The sequence below is a fragment of the Triticum dicoccoides genome, chromosome 2A (genome assembly GCF_002162155.2).
Source record: "Triticum dicoccoides isolate Atlit2015 ecotype Zavitan chromosome 2A, WEW_v2.0, whole genome shotgun sequence".
In the NCBI taxonomy this organism is placed as follows: Eukaryota; Viridiplantae; Streptophyta; class Magnoliopsida; order Poales; family Poaceae; genus Triticum; species Triticum dicoccoides.
In genome coordinates, this window is record NC_041382.1 from 68,984,806 (window position 1) to 69,000,261 (window position 15,456).

A 15,456-nucleotide genomic window follows, 5' to 3' on the forward strand; every position below is an offset into this window, starting at 1 on the left:
AAGAAGTCTTTAAAAAAATTTAAGACTTTTGATTTTTAATTGTCTCCCTATTTGAGGCTATGTGTGTCAAATTACCGGACAACCGTACAGAGTCAGCGACCGGGCGTACCCATTTTCACGCTCGGGCACTGGAGCAATTTTCGTGCAGCACAGCTTTTGTTTTGTTAACCTTTTTTCTCCGAGAATACAATCACAAAATTTCATTACGGATATAAGAAAACAATGTAATGCAATATTAAAATAATGTTCATAAATTTATAAATTGTACTGGGTTCCTGAAAAAAACACATCATTTAAAAACATTTAATTTTTTCCAAAAAATAAATGAAAAGTTTTTGCATTTAGAAATATTCAAAGTTGTAAAGTAGAAGGTTTTAATTTGTTTTGGCTAGTCAAATGCTAGGGATGCTGAATAGGTATTTGACTACTCAAAACAAGTCAAAACAGCTTTGAAACCGATTTGGGGTTTCGAAAGTTCGAGGTTGTAAAGTATCTAGTAAACGATTTTAGAGTTCGGGGCTGGATGTTGACTAGGCATTTGACTAGTCAAAACCAGTCAAAGCAGGTCTAAACCGGTTTAGAGTTGATTCTTGTCCGGTTTTGGAAGTTCGAGATTGTAAAGTATATGGTTTTGACGTCGAGGTTGTATCTTAAACTTTGGTAGTAATTTAAGTTTGTCATACGGACCCTTCTCTTTTTTTAGCCCGATGGTGTTATGTATTTTGTCTTGTCAATTAGAGCCTGTGTGGGCCGGTGCTCCTTGCTCCGACTTCCCCGATAAATCAGCTTTCTCTTCTTTCAAGTGTCTGCATTTGTACTATTGCAAAAAAAACATGTATTCATTACTTTCACATAAGTCTTGCACGAACCGATAATATAGGGATGTAGCTAGCTTTTTTTGAAAAGGAGGGATGTAGCTAGCTAAACTGCAACGGTGTCTAGATGGCACTCCTCCGGAGCAAAGAAGAGCCGGTTATGTTGGAGGTCAAACGTGAACCGCGTGTCCAATATCTGCCCCGCGCCTATCACCGTCCTCTCTGCGTACGGCGCGACGGCGAAACACACATAGTGGATATGCTCGTGCGTCACCGCCACAAACAGCAGCTCCGGCTTGATAAAGAGCACGGCCGGTTCCGGGTAGAAGTGGAGCGTCACGCTCGGTAAGTGCGCGCGGATACTTTGCCACGTACCGTGGAAGCAGAGCTTGAGCTTCTGCACCCCTGGCACAGTCGCGCGGTGCACCCCGCGGCTGTGCATGTGCGCCACGACCTCGGCCACCAGGACACGGTACGCGTCCGGGGTCATCAAGGTGTCCGCCGTCCCAATGTCGGGGGTGCACCCGCCGTGGAGGCTGTGCGGGTTGCGTTCGAACATCGCCGGCGTGATCGCCGTGAGCCTTCGCCCGCCGAGGCTGATGCCGTCGAGGCGGACGTAGTACATGCCTCCTCCTTGGGCGAGTTCCCCGTGCAGCAGCTTTGTGCTCCGGGCGTGCGACTGGTCCGGGATGTCGGCGCCGAACCGGAGGAAGCCACGCCGCTTGTCGTGCTCCTTGCCGACGAGGCAATACGAGAAGCGCGAGGCGGCGAGGCCGCGGTCCGAGAGCTGCCGGATGAAGGAGGTCGGGTGCCTGTTTAGGCTCATGACGCCGGCCCAGACGTCGTGGTTAATGAAGTTGTGCGTGTTGTGCGCGCAGCCGAACACAAGGCCGTCCACTTCGCTGATGGGGCTGCCGGGGCCGCTGCCGTCGAAGACGAAGTTGTCGGTGCTAAGGAGGCCGTGCGCTCTTGAGCCCTCGTACTGGAACTTGACGTCGAAGGTGCACCGGCCCTGCCCCTGGCCGGCGCGCTTGTACGGAGCCATGCAACGAGGGTCTGTGGACGCAATGAAGTGGTAATGAGGGGAGACGGCAGTGTTAAAGACGGAGCCGTCCTGCTTCTTCTCCGGTATGCATGGCTGGCACCTCATCCACGTTAGGGGGTGGACGAGATCGAGCGCGAGCTTGTAGAAGTGCTGGGTTCCGCCGCTGCCAATGCCGACACGGACGCTGTATATGGCCCCCGAATATGGGATCATCTTGGGGCGTATGGACGTGATGTTCATGTCGTCCTCGGCATCACCTTCCGGCAGGAGCTCCTCGAGTACGCCTGCTGCAGTGCGGTAGTGGGGCACGAGGGGCAGGCTGAATCCAGCCACACTCTGCTACCGGCGGCGCCGAGGGCAAGGCTCACCGGATTTAGCACGGCAAGGAAGAAGCACAACATGCAAGCGTATACACTGGACATGGCTAATATCTGGTTGGATTAGCACAATGATCCTTGGCTTGGATGTCATGTCTTAAGTACATAGACTCCTCCCACTCATACTGTATCAGTACATGTAGGATATGCATCATTTAATCTCCTTCATCACAACAATGAGATCCTTCTCTTCGAGTTGGAGTAGTGGATATGCATCATTTATCTCAATCTCAGATGATGTGGATGTGAACTAAATGTATAATCATGAATTTGTGCAGCGAAGATACACATAGTTTCTTGTAGGGAACCAGGAAGGATTTCTCAATTTTTTTATAGATTTTCTTTTTTTATAGATTTTCAATAGAAGGATAAGTTGATCATATAGGTAAAATAAAAGAAAGAATAAAACAAGGTCTAAGGAAAGTATAATCAATGAAAGGCATTGGTCCAAGATTCATATCCTTTGTGGTTAGCATAATGATCCTTGTTTGCTGCTTGGATATCATGATACATGTATGAGATACGCATCATTGGAAGCCCTGTCTTAAATATATGGACTCCTCCTGCTCGTACTACATCAATACATGTACCCGATACACATCATTTAATACCCATGGTTTCATCACAACAATTAGATCCTTCACTTGGAGTTGGAGTAGTGGATATGCATTATTTATCTCAAATGATGCGGATCTGAACTATTGTTTCTCCCAAAATGTACAATCATGATTTTATGCAGCGAAGATACACTAAGTTTCTCCCAAAAAGCATATCATTGAAAACATTCAAATTTTCCAAAATGTTCAAAAAATAAATGAAAAGTTTTTGTATTTAGAAATATTCAAAAGTGTAAACATTCAAGGTTGTAAAGTAGATGATTTTAATTTGTTTTGACAAGTCGAATGCCAGGGATGGTGATTAGGTATTTGACTCAAAACAAGTCAATACATGGTTGAAACCGGTTTGGAGTTGATTCTTGTCTGGTTTTGCAAGTTTGAGGTTGTAAAGTAGACGGTTTTAGAGTTTGGGTTGGATGTTGACTAGGCATTTGACTAGTGAAAACCAATCAAAAATGGTTGAAACCGGCTCAGGGTTGATTCTTGTCTGGTTTTACAAGTTTGCGGTTGTAAAGTAGATGTTTTTGAAGTCGAAGTTGTATCTTAGACTTTGGTGGTAATTCATGGTTGTAATATGAACTCTTTTCCTCTTTTTTAGCTTGATGGTGATTGTGTTTCGTGTTGTCAATTAGAGCCTATGCGGGCAGGAGCTCCTTGTTCCGACTTCCATGTAAATCGGTTTTCTCTTCTCTTGAGAGTCTGCGTATGTACTATTGCAAAGAACATTTATTCATTACTTCCACACAAGTCTTGCACAAACCGATGATATAGGGATGTAGCTAGCTAGCTAGCTAACTGTATCTAGATGGCACTGCTCCGGAGCAAAGAAGAGGCAATTCTGTATCTAGCGCGTGTCCAGCAAGGCACTATGGTAAAACACACGTAGTGGGAATGCTTGTGCATCGATTCCACAAACAGCAGCTCCAGAACCGACGAACATTTTCTTGGAAATTGTTTGGTGGAACAAATTTTCAAATTCATGAACGTTTTTTAATTTAACAAACATTTTTTGAAATGCATGATCATTTTTTGAATCAATAAACTATTTTATAAGTCACGAAAAGTTTTTGAAATTTTAGGATATTTTTCACTTCATGAACATTTTTTGAATTGGCGTTTTTTTCAATTTCATTAACATTTTTAATACACGGATTTTAAAAAAAAAATCCTGCAAAGTTTTAAATTTCCTGAACATTTGTTTTCAAAATTGATAATATTTTTTGAATACGAAAATATTTTCTGAATCCACAAACATTTATTAATTATTAAACATTTTATTTCAAAATTTTCATTTTAAAAATTTCCGGAACTTTTTTTAAGTCCCATATTATTTAAAATAGAAAAATAAAGACGGAAAAGGAAAACTAAAAGTAAAAAAAATGAAATTTAAGAAACAGGCCGCGCGGATATGGACCGGCCCAAATAGATGCATTTTGTCTTCTCCCAGCGCATAGAGCGCAATATAGTAGGTTTCTACTGTATGGGCCGGCCCAGGCGGGGATTCCATGTGTGAAACGTTTTTTTATCACTTATAGGTGGCATCGACGGGTAATAGTTTGCAACTTTAAGGGCAATTTTGATGACGTATCACCAGAAGCAATAGTCCCTTTATTATTATTAGGTATAGATATAAATAGATTAAGTCTCATATCCAAAATTCTGCCTACGTTTTTTAGTAGCTTCTCAATGAACTCCGTCTATCAGTACACGTCCAGAATCTTATGAATTTGTAACCATATTGGCATATGCACAAATTCCACTTCTTCGGCTGGACTAAAACCATCATATGGATGGAGAAGGCCAAGCCAATATCTGACCTAAACATACCTTGGTTTTTGGTCGAAAGGCAATTCTTGACCATTAAGGGCGTGTTTGGATTGGTGGGTCACACCTGTATCACACCTGACGTGCAAAATCCAACGTGTTTGGTATCCTGCGGCCTTCGCAGCCTGGCCCATCAGATGCAAAAGAGGGCCTCTCAGCCAGGCTGAGGGAAACATGAGAATTGGGAGTATCCGGCAGCCAGCCTCGCGCATGGATCACCCTTTAGTTTTTTGTCTCTCCCACGCTTCAGATCCGATCGAGCACACCAACCCGCCATCGCCACCTGAGCCCCCTCGTCCGCCACCGATGCGAACTCCCTCGCCGAAGAGCGAATCTGTCGGCGCTACTCCACGCCCATGTTGTGGGCTCGCCGCCTTGCTTCGACATCGTTGGGTTCCGCCGCCGCCGAATTACGGCATCAGCACGCGCACACGCACCCGCCACCCATTGAGATGAAGAAGGGGGAGGGGAGGGGAGCACCTGCACGTCACGAGCCGCAACTGGCATCATGTTTCTCCCTGAGGGAGTCCTGGATTAGGGGGTGTTCGGGTAGCCGGACTATACCTTCAGCCGGACTCCAGGACTATGAAGATACAAGATTGAAGACTTCGTCCCGTGTCCGGATGGGACTTTCCTTGGCGTGGAAGGCAAGTTTGGCGATGCGGATATTCAAGATCTCCTACCATTGTAACCGACTTTATGTAACCCTAACCCTATCCGGTGTCTATATAAATCGGAGGGTTGTAGTCCGTAGGGAATCGACTCCATATACAACAATCATACCATAGGCTAGCTTCTAGGGTTTAGCCTCCTTGATCTCGTGGTAGATCTACTCTTGTACTACCCATATCATCAATATTAATCAAGCAGGACGTAGGGTTTTACCTCCATCAAGAGGGCCCGAACATGGGTAAAACATCGTGTTCCCTGCCTCCTGTTACCATCCGGCCTAGACGCACAGTTCGGGACCCACTACCCGAGATCCGCCGGTTTTGACACCGACATTGGTGCTTTCATTGAGAGTTCCTCTGTGCCGTCACAATCAGGAAGGATGCCTCCTCCCGTCTTTAAAGACGGCGCCGTTGCTAAGGGAGCCTTGGCTGTCGGCCAAACCCTCCGGCTAGGTGGTTTCCTCATGACCGCCTGTTCGGCTGTTATGCCGGCGGTGACCTCTCGGGTCATCAAAAGCAACCTACACGTCAGCTCGGAGCTCGTCGAGCAGCTAGATCCAATGGAGCTCTCTTCCGTAAACAAGCTCTTGGATCGCATCGCTGCCCTGGGGGTCGCTACAGATTACGACCAGGTTGGGCTTAAACCCGATCTAAGAGAAATTAACTCTCCCCAAGTCACCCACCACGTTGCCATGGTAGAGTCGCCGTGCAGCGACCCTTCATCTATTTTAAGGACTAGCTACGTCCGAATTCCCGACCCCTCCAAGCCGGATACCCACGGAGGGGGAGATATAACTCAAGACCTGAGTTTAGGATAAGGCAACGGGCCAGATTCACTGGACACCATCCAAGAATCCGAACTTCAGAGTTCGGAAACTCTTCGGCCTCCGAATCTTGGATTGGGTGAGGTTTCAGATTCAACGACACCCGCCCACCCAATCATAAGCGATCTCTCCCAAATCAGACAGAGGCCCGAGGAAACAGTACATCATTACTAGGCCAGATTCCTCCTGGTAATGAACAGGATAAAGGATTGCCGCGAGGAAGACGCAATCTCAATTTTTTGCGGTAATTGCACGGAGAAGGGAATCCTTAACGCCGTAAGTCGTCGTGATATCACACGCTTCGCTGACTTGGCATCCATAGTACAAAAATACTGTGCGATGGAAAGCGCCTGGAAAACCGAAATAAATTTTTGGGATAATCCGACCTTGAATAGTAATCCCGTCCGAACTAAGAGGGTGCATCATCACAGGACACCCGGGATAAACACCAAAAAGCCAAAACCCTCTACAGGGCATGGAACCGTACTGGAAAGATGGCTTGATGGACCCTGTAGAATTCACAGTACAGAGGACGCCACACCAACTCACAGCCTTAGAGCATGTTGGATACTCCGGCAGGTGGCCAAAATCGGCGAGGACCTCTTAATTCCGAAGGCTGCAGAAAGCCAGCCCAAGGACACCAGTACCGTTCTCACAGTCTTCGAGACTTTCGCATCAAACAATGTGCGAAAAAGAACACTCCGCAGCCTCGCCGAAGTCTATCAAGTTGCAACAATAAATCCATGGAGCGACACTGCCATTACCTTCAACGCAAGTGATGAACCTAGATTCCGAACAGCCCGAGCACCCGCCGCATTGGTCCTTAGTCCCATAGTGGACGGCTTTCGCCTCACCAAGGTGCTCATGGATGGAGGCAGCGGACTGAACCTCATTTATGAGGAAACCCTTCAAAAAATGGAAATAGACTGGAACCGCGTCGAGCAAAGCAGCACAACCTTTAGAGGAATAATCCCCAGTCGGGAAGCGCGCTGCACAGGAAAAATCACACTGGATGTGGTGTTCGGCACGCCGGATAATTACAGGTCCGAAGAAGTCACGTTTTAGGTGGTCCCGTTTAAGAGCGGATATCATGCTTTACTAGGGCGGGAAGCATTCACAATCTTCCAAGCAATACCCCATTACGGGTACATGAAGCTTAAGATGCCCGGGCCGAATGGAATTATCACTCTAGCTAGTGATCCGGACATAGCACTCCGCGCCGAAAACAAGACGGCCGCATTAGCCCTTGAGGCGCTATCCGAAGCCTTAGTGGCCGAGGAACTGACTGCGCTGCGCTCCACGGTTAACAAGGATGATGTGATACTCGATAAGAGATCCAAATCCACATCCTTCAAGCCAGCCGACGAAATAGTCAAATTCCAGGTCCATCCAACGGACCCCAATAAAACAGCTTCAATCGGGGCACGACTGAACCCTGATGCAGACGCCGCACTGCGAGAGTTCCTACGAGAGAACTGGGACATCTTCGCCTGGCACCCTTCAGACATGCCAGGGATCCCACGCAGGCTGGCCGAACACAACTTAAATATCCTAAAAGGATTTAAACCTGTCAAACAAGCCCTTCAGCATTTTTCCGAACCCAAGAGACAGGCTATGGGAGAGGAGCTAGCCAAGCTATTGGAGGCCGGATTCATCAGAGACATAAAACATCCGGACTGGCTAGCAAACCTGGTGATGGTACCAAAGAAGGACAAATCCTGGCGCCTGTGTGTCGATTTTAAAGACCTTAACAAGGCTTGCCCAAAGGATCCCTTCCCCCTCCCCCGCATCGATCAAATTATCGATGCCACCGCAGGACACGATTTGTTGTGTTTCCTCGACGCATACTCCGGTTACCATCAAATCAAGATGGCAGAATCAGACCAAGCTGCAACAGCATTCATCACACCATACGGCCCATTCTGCTTCAACACAATGCCCTTCGGGCTGAAAAACACCGGCGCAACCTATCAACGCATGATCCAGACATGTCTGGCAAACCAGATCGGCAAAACAGTGGAGGCGTATGTGGATGATGTGGTCGTCAAATCAAGACATGTCGAATCCCTAGTAAACGACTTGAGGCTTACATTTGATAACCTCCGACAATATGACATCAAGCTCAACCCAGAAAAATGTGTCTTCGGCGTTCCAGCCGGAAAGCTCTTGGGCTTCATTGTATCCGGTAGAGGAATTGAAGCAAACCCAGCCAAAATCCGAGCTTTGTCACAATTGGATGTCCCAAAGGACCTTAAACAAACACAAAAATTAACCGGGTGCATGGCGGCTTTAAGCCGCTTCATCTCCCGCTTGGGAGAAAAGGCACTACCCCTTTATCGCCTCCTTCGGCGCACCGAACACTTCGAGTGGACGGATGCCGCCACGGTCGGACTTGATGAAATAAAAGCCATATTGGCAACAAACCCAGTCCTGCCGCGCCAATCACCGGCGAACCAATGTTATTGTACATTGCAGCAACACACCAAGTTGTCAGCGCAGTGCTCGTTGTCGAGCGGGAAAGGGACGGACACAAATTCCCCCTTCAAAGGCCGGTCTACTACGTGTCCACTGTCCTCACTCCATGCAAATCACGGTACCCACATTATCAAAAGATTGCATACGCGGTATTCATGGCATCCCGGAAGCTACGACACTACTTTCAAGAGTGTTCCATAACAGTAGCCTCGGAAGTGCCACTAAACGATATTATCAACAACCGCGATGCAACGGGCCGGATTGCAAAATGGGCCATCGAGCTTCTCCCGTTCGATATAACTTATAAGCCACGACGAGCTATTAAATCGCAAGTTTTGGCCGACTTCGTCGCAGAATGGACGGAGGCCGAGCTCCCTAAAGAGTACGGCACATATTCAAATTGGATTATGCATTTCGACGACTCCAAAATGTTGGCCGGACTGGGGGCCGGCGTTGTCCTGACGTCCCCCACAGGAGACATAGCCCAATATGTGCTCCAAATCATGTACACGGATTCCAACAATGCAGCCGAATATGAGGCCCTCCTACATGGCCTCCGGATAGCAGTATCCATGGGTATCCAGCGCCTTCCCAAATAAATGGAGACTTCGACGCCAAGGACCCAAAAATGGCAGCTTACCGCGAAGCCATCCTAAAAATGTCAGCTCGGTTCGAAGGGCTGGAGTTTCACCATATAGCCCGAGAAAACAATCAAGCGGCGGACTTCCTAGCACGTGTCGGAGCAAAACGCGATGCAGCCCCCCCCCCAACGCCTTTTTGGAAAGATTGTTCAAGCCATCCGTAGCATGGGAGGGGGAACCCGCAAATAACAGCCCGAACCCAGCCGCACCACTCGACGCCGAACAATCTCACACAATTGGAGGCTCTGCCAACGAAATTACACCTTCAGCCCACGTAATAATGGCGGTTATCGCCCCGTGGACAGAACCATTCCTAGCCTACCTTACTAGGCAGGAACTCCCGGAGGACCAAAACGAGGCCCGCTGCATAGTGCGGCGATCTAAGGCCTACAGAGTCCATGAGGGAAAACTTTATAAGAAAAGCACTACCGGAGTCCTTCAAAGGTGCATCTCCGAAGAGGAAGGGCGGAACCTCCTGGCTGAAATTCATGCCGGACTCGGTGGTCACCACGCCGCTGCTCGGTCCCTCGTTAGCAAGGCTTTCCGTACAGGCTTTTACTGGCCGACGGCCCGAGCAGACGCTCAGGACCTTGTCCAACGATGCGTTGGTTGCCAACTTTTTGCCAACCAAAGCCATATGCCACCCACCGCACTCCAAACTATACCCATCACCTGGCCTTTTGCGTTCTGGGGGCTTGACATGGTCGGACCCCTTAAAGGTGGAACCCATAGAAAAAAATACTTACTGGTCATGGTGGATAAGTTCACCAAATGGATAGAAGCCAAGCCTGTTAAAACGGCCGAATCCGGACCTGTGATAGACTTCATATCCGGGGTTGTACACCGTTATGGCGTCCCCCACAGCATCATAACTGACAACGGTACAAATTTTACTGCCGACGAGGTAAAACTCTGGTGCAAAAACATGGGCATCAAGCTCGATTATGCTTCCGTCTATCACCCACAAACCAACGGCCAGGTCGAACGTGCAAATGGTCTTATCATGAGCGGCATCAAACCCAAACTGGTGCGGTCCCTCAAGGAATCTAACACGCACTGGGTAGAGGAGCTCGACTCCGTGCTATGGGGGCTGCGGACCACGCCAAATCGCACCACCGGGTACACACCATTTTTTATGGTGTACGGCGCAGAAGCAGTTCTGCCCTGCGACATAATTCATGACTCACCTAGAGTGCGCATGTACGAAGAAAGAGAAGCCGAGCTCGATCGGCAGGACAACTTGGACGCCTTGGAGAAGGAGCGCGATGCGGCAAAATCCCGTTCCGCATTTTATCAACAGCAGGTCCGAAGATATCAAAGCAGAGAAGTACGGGTCAAAAATTACAATGTTGGCGAACTAGTTCTACGCCTGCCGGATAAGAAAAAGGACAAACCCAAGCTCAAGTGGGAAGGTCCATTCATAATCGACCAAGTCCTGACTGGTGGGGTGTACCGCCTGCGAGATGCGTCGAACAACCGACTCGAGCCGAACCCGTGGAACGCCACCCGTCTCCGAAGGTTCTATGCCTAGCACCGGACTCTGTGTTCGTCTCCTCCCTCTGTCCATCCCTTTTTGTATTTTTCTGTCTTACATTTCTCTTCTTCCCATTTTTTTCTTTCATAGCCCTTAAAGGCTCATCTAGTGACGCGCCACTCGCGCTCATTAAACCTGGGGGCTTCTTTAACAGAAGCTTATTTATACGGGCTTCACGCCCAACACATGCGTCAAACTTCCGCATGTACCTTTTTTCTTCACCATTATATGCATCGATATGACTTAAGTTTTGGCCAAGCTGGGTTGCCTGGCTCCTGTGCTTACCCCTGCGTTCCCGATTGTTCGGCTAGGCGGTAAAGGGAGCACCTCTGCGATTGTTACTGCCGGGTCAGCCGGATGTGTACCTCAGACTGGGTGAAGCCGAAAGCTAGCGTTCTTAAGGAAATATTCGGTCAGTGAAATAAAAGATGATCTTTTTACTCATTTTATGCGCCCCCAGATGCCTTTTTCTGCATCTCTTCACGCAGTCCGGACATGCAACTTAGGGCATGCCTCCCAGCGAAAGGAACCCTTAACAGAACTATTCTCTCTGGAAGATGTTTCTTACTAACCATGTAATATAACATAACTAGTTGGGCACTTGTCTGAAAAAGCACTGATGACCCCTACGCCTGGTCTCCACGCATACCCCGGTTCTGATATAACCGCTAGGGTATTCGGACACACTCCGGACCGTCAGGTCCCGAGGTTGAAGCGAAAAGGCCGGCAACGACAAACGATCTACAATCCGGCTAGAAGGCATTACACATGTCAATTCAAAATTACACAGTCATTCTGACTGATTGTCTTCCTCTTCTATACCATCTAACAGGCTGTCTAATTTATAGTCCTGCTGGGAATACTTCGCGGCCAACTCTACTTGGCCGTATACTAAGCTTACAGGGATCTCCTTCCCGTCAGGCCCCACTTGTCTGACCTCGGCCATGTGGTTTGGGTCAGACTTCGTAAAACGGGTCTTCACCATGGCCCAGGCCTCCCTAGCGCCTTGTCGGCAGACCGATATCTTCCACAACCGGAAGCGCCGCCGAGCTCCCTTCAGCTTCTCCGCAAGCTCTCCAAGGTCCTCGGGCACGGAGTGGGCAGGCCATAAGGCTTGGGCAATATCCCGCATCGCCTGCCGAATTTGCTCGTGCAGTTGCAAGAGTTCGGCAAGAAGGTCACCCGTAGAACCGGGCATCTCCTCTGCAGGACGACCTGTGAGCATACCTACAGACATTACTCTGTTAATCGACTTCCTCGCCGAACTCTTTTTTCAAAGTTCGTTCAAGCACTTACTAAAAATGCCGCGTCGAAGCCGCTCATTCTCCTTCATGGAGTCCAACAGCTGGCCACGAACATCTTTAAGTTCGACGTCCAGCTTGGTGTTGGCATCCTGAAGATCATTCTTCTCTCGCCTCACCTTTGTCAACGTACTCTCACCGGCCTTTAGCCGGTGTAAGAGTTGTTGCTTGTCTGGATCGAGTCCGGCGCCATCTGCAATATGATTTGTCAGATTTGCACCCACACCGCACAATACTAATCTTTCGAAGTGTATCTTACCTGAGGGGGTCTCTTTGGGCTCCCCTGCTGCGGCTAGTGCGGCCTCTAGTTGGGCCTTGCACTTTTCCAGCTCCTGGGACGGTACGGTATTCTTCTCTGTAAGAAGCTGCATATTAAATGATCCTTAAATCAGTTGCTCTAACTGCTTCAAGTCTCGGGGGCTACTGGCATATATATATATTTAACCAAAATTTTCTTACCCGTATGTCTTTTACATACTGCTCCGTGGCTCTGGCTAAACCATTTTGAGTGGCACGGAGGTACGCATCTCCCGAATTAAAGGCATCTAAAGCCTCTTGGGAGAAACAAGCGTCGCATAGAATTGTCCGGCGACGCCTGTAGTTCATGGCACTCTCCACTTCAGAATTTGTGGCAGACAGCCTGTCCGCATCCTCTGTCGGAGGAGCGTCCAGTGCGCGCCTTGTGCTCGCCTCCGCTTCCTGGCCAGACATTGGAGCCTGGCTGGTGGAGGCGCGATTGGCAACCTCTCCGGATGTAGTCCGGCGAGGTCTCTTCGTTCTGAAGATAGCACGAACGTTAATACGCCTTGACAGAATAACTCCAGGGAAACAGAGGGTGCACTATACCTTTGCGCCGGCATCTCAGTCCGGACTTCATTCCTTTTTGCCCCACGGGGCCTTGCGGCCCCTCGTTGGCTAGCCGCCGCAGGTTCGGCCTCCTGCCTCGGAAATCTCCCCTGTAAAACATGCCTGTCGTTAGAAACACCGGGCTACGTGAGGGTGGAATCTCTTTCAAGGGAATAAGACCCCGGTTTCTGTCACCTGGGAGGCCGGGATTAACCCTGGGTAATCCGTCGTAATGTCTACCAAGGTATTGTCCTTTCTTAGCTGATGGAACACCCCGTCGATAAGCTCCACCGATATGTCCGGATCCTCATCGGAGTCCGGATTGAGGGACCGTTCTGGGTCCTCGGTCTATGGAGGGCGGCTGCTTATATCCTTTACCTCCTGTCGTAGTTCCTGCGTTGAAGTCGTTAGACTACCTATCTAACCATGGGAGTATAAAACAAACAGGCAAGCGCAATTGTTCACTTACCCAACTTGGAGGATCGTACATACTGAATCCGGCCCGCAGGTTGACGCGAAGGAATTCCTCCTTTTCTCCCTTGTACAAAGAGGATAAGATCTTTACTAAGGCGGCAGCTGAGGCCGGCCCCTTACGACCGTAACGTGTGGCGTCATCCTCCCCATTGAAATCCCACATGGGGTGGCCTCTATATTGAAGCGGCTGCACCCCCCGCATAATGCATGCGGCCATGACTCCAATCATGGTTAGTCCGGAATGAGCCAACAGTCTTATCCGGCCCATTAGGTAAAGGACGTCTCTGTCGCTTTCTCTCTGAGAGCTCCGCGGACGCCAGCTCAAGCGTTTCTTCAATGGAGCACTGTTGAACTCAGGGAGACCGACCCGGATAGGGTCCGGTAGCGAGACGTCATCTATATAAAACCATTCCGAAGGCCAGTCCTCGGACGCCTTCTTTGGGGTTCCGGATAGGTATCCGGTCCCGGCGATGCGCCATACTTCGGCTCCGCCCACTTGGTATATAGACCCCTCTTGAGAACGGGGCACCAGGCAGAATAACCTAATTGGAAATCCCAGTCCCCTTATTAGATAGGGGACGAGGCACACCCGCTCTCCTTTAGAAGGATTGGGGGTGCTCTCCGCTTGTTTTCCGCCATTGTAGGTGGCGAGACCGGCTCGGACCGGGACCATGTATGCCTGAGGGAGAAATCCCTTGGCCTGAAGCGACACTAACTCGCTATGCGGGATGGTGCAACTCTTTCAGTCCTCGGGTTTAGGACCGGAGGGGCGAGGGGAGGTGCTGCGACGGCTGGTCATGTTGGAATGGACCTTTGCTGGAAGCGCTCTGATGATAACTCGCGAAAAGGAGAAGATGTGGTTTGGACCTAAATCCCCATCCCGTTAAATAGGCGGCTCGTTTATACGGCTAGGGGTGTGGATGTAAAAACGCCCCGGCTTTTCGCTTTCGTTTGACACGTGGAAGACGGCCATTATTGGGCGTGGAAGCCGAGGAGCACTACATTACAAAAATCGGACATTATTCCTACAGGTACACAAGATTTGGAGAAGAACCCGCCTTGCAATGCCGAACAATCTGCGCGCCGGACTCGTCGTCATTGAAGGCTGGTTCGGGGGCTACTGAGGGAGTCCTGGATTAGGGGGTGTTCGGGTAGCCGGACTATACCTTCAGCCGGACTTCAGGACTATGAAGATACAAGATTGAAGACTTCGTCCCATGTCCGGATGGGACTTTCCTTGGCGTGGAAGGCAAGTTTGGTGACGTGGATATTCAAGATCTCCTACCATTGTAACCGACTCTATGTAACCCTAACCCTATCCGGTATCTATATAAACCGGAGGGTTGTAGTCCGTAGGGAATCGACTCCATATACAACAATCATACCATAGGCTAGCTTCTAGGGTTTAGCCTCCTTGATCTCGTGGTAGATCTACTCTTATACTACCCATATCATCAATATTAATCAAGCAGGACGTAGGATTTTACCTCCATCAAGAGGGCCCGAACCTGGGTAAAACATCGTGTTCCCTGCCTCCTGTTACCATCCGGCCTAGACGCACAGTTCGAGACCCACTACCCGAGATCCGCCGGTTTTGACACCGACATTCCCCCTTTTCACCTTGAGCCGAGCCACCACCGCAAATCCAGTTGGGGTCAAATCTCTGCCGCCGGCATCTCCTCCCGGTTGTTGGCCCCCCTTCATTTTGTTGGTGTCATGGCCATCTACCCCATCTAAATGGAATGGTCAGATTTGGTGAGAATGTTTTTATTGTTTTGGTTCAGATTTCAGTTCATGGTTGTAATATGAACTCTTTTCCTCATATTTTGCTTGATGGTGTTTGTGTTTCGTGTTGTCGATTAGAGCCTTTGTGGGCCAGAGCTCCTTGCTATGACTTTCTTGTAAATCAGTTTTCTCTTCTCTTAAGCGTCCGTTTTGTACTATTACAAAAACATTTATTCATTATTTTCACACAAGTCTTGCATGAACCGATGATATAGGGATGTAGCTAC

At 49.0% G+C, this 15,456-nt stretch overlaps 1 pseudogene; it reads right to left on the minus strand.

The window, feature by feature from the left end:
- Nucleotides 1-921: 921 nt before the first annotated feature.
- LOC119358975 lies at nt 922-2,475 on the minus strand (annotated as a pseudogene).
- Between the last annotated feature and the right edge of the window lie 12,981 nt (nt 2,476-15,456).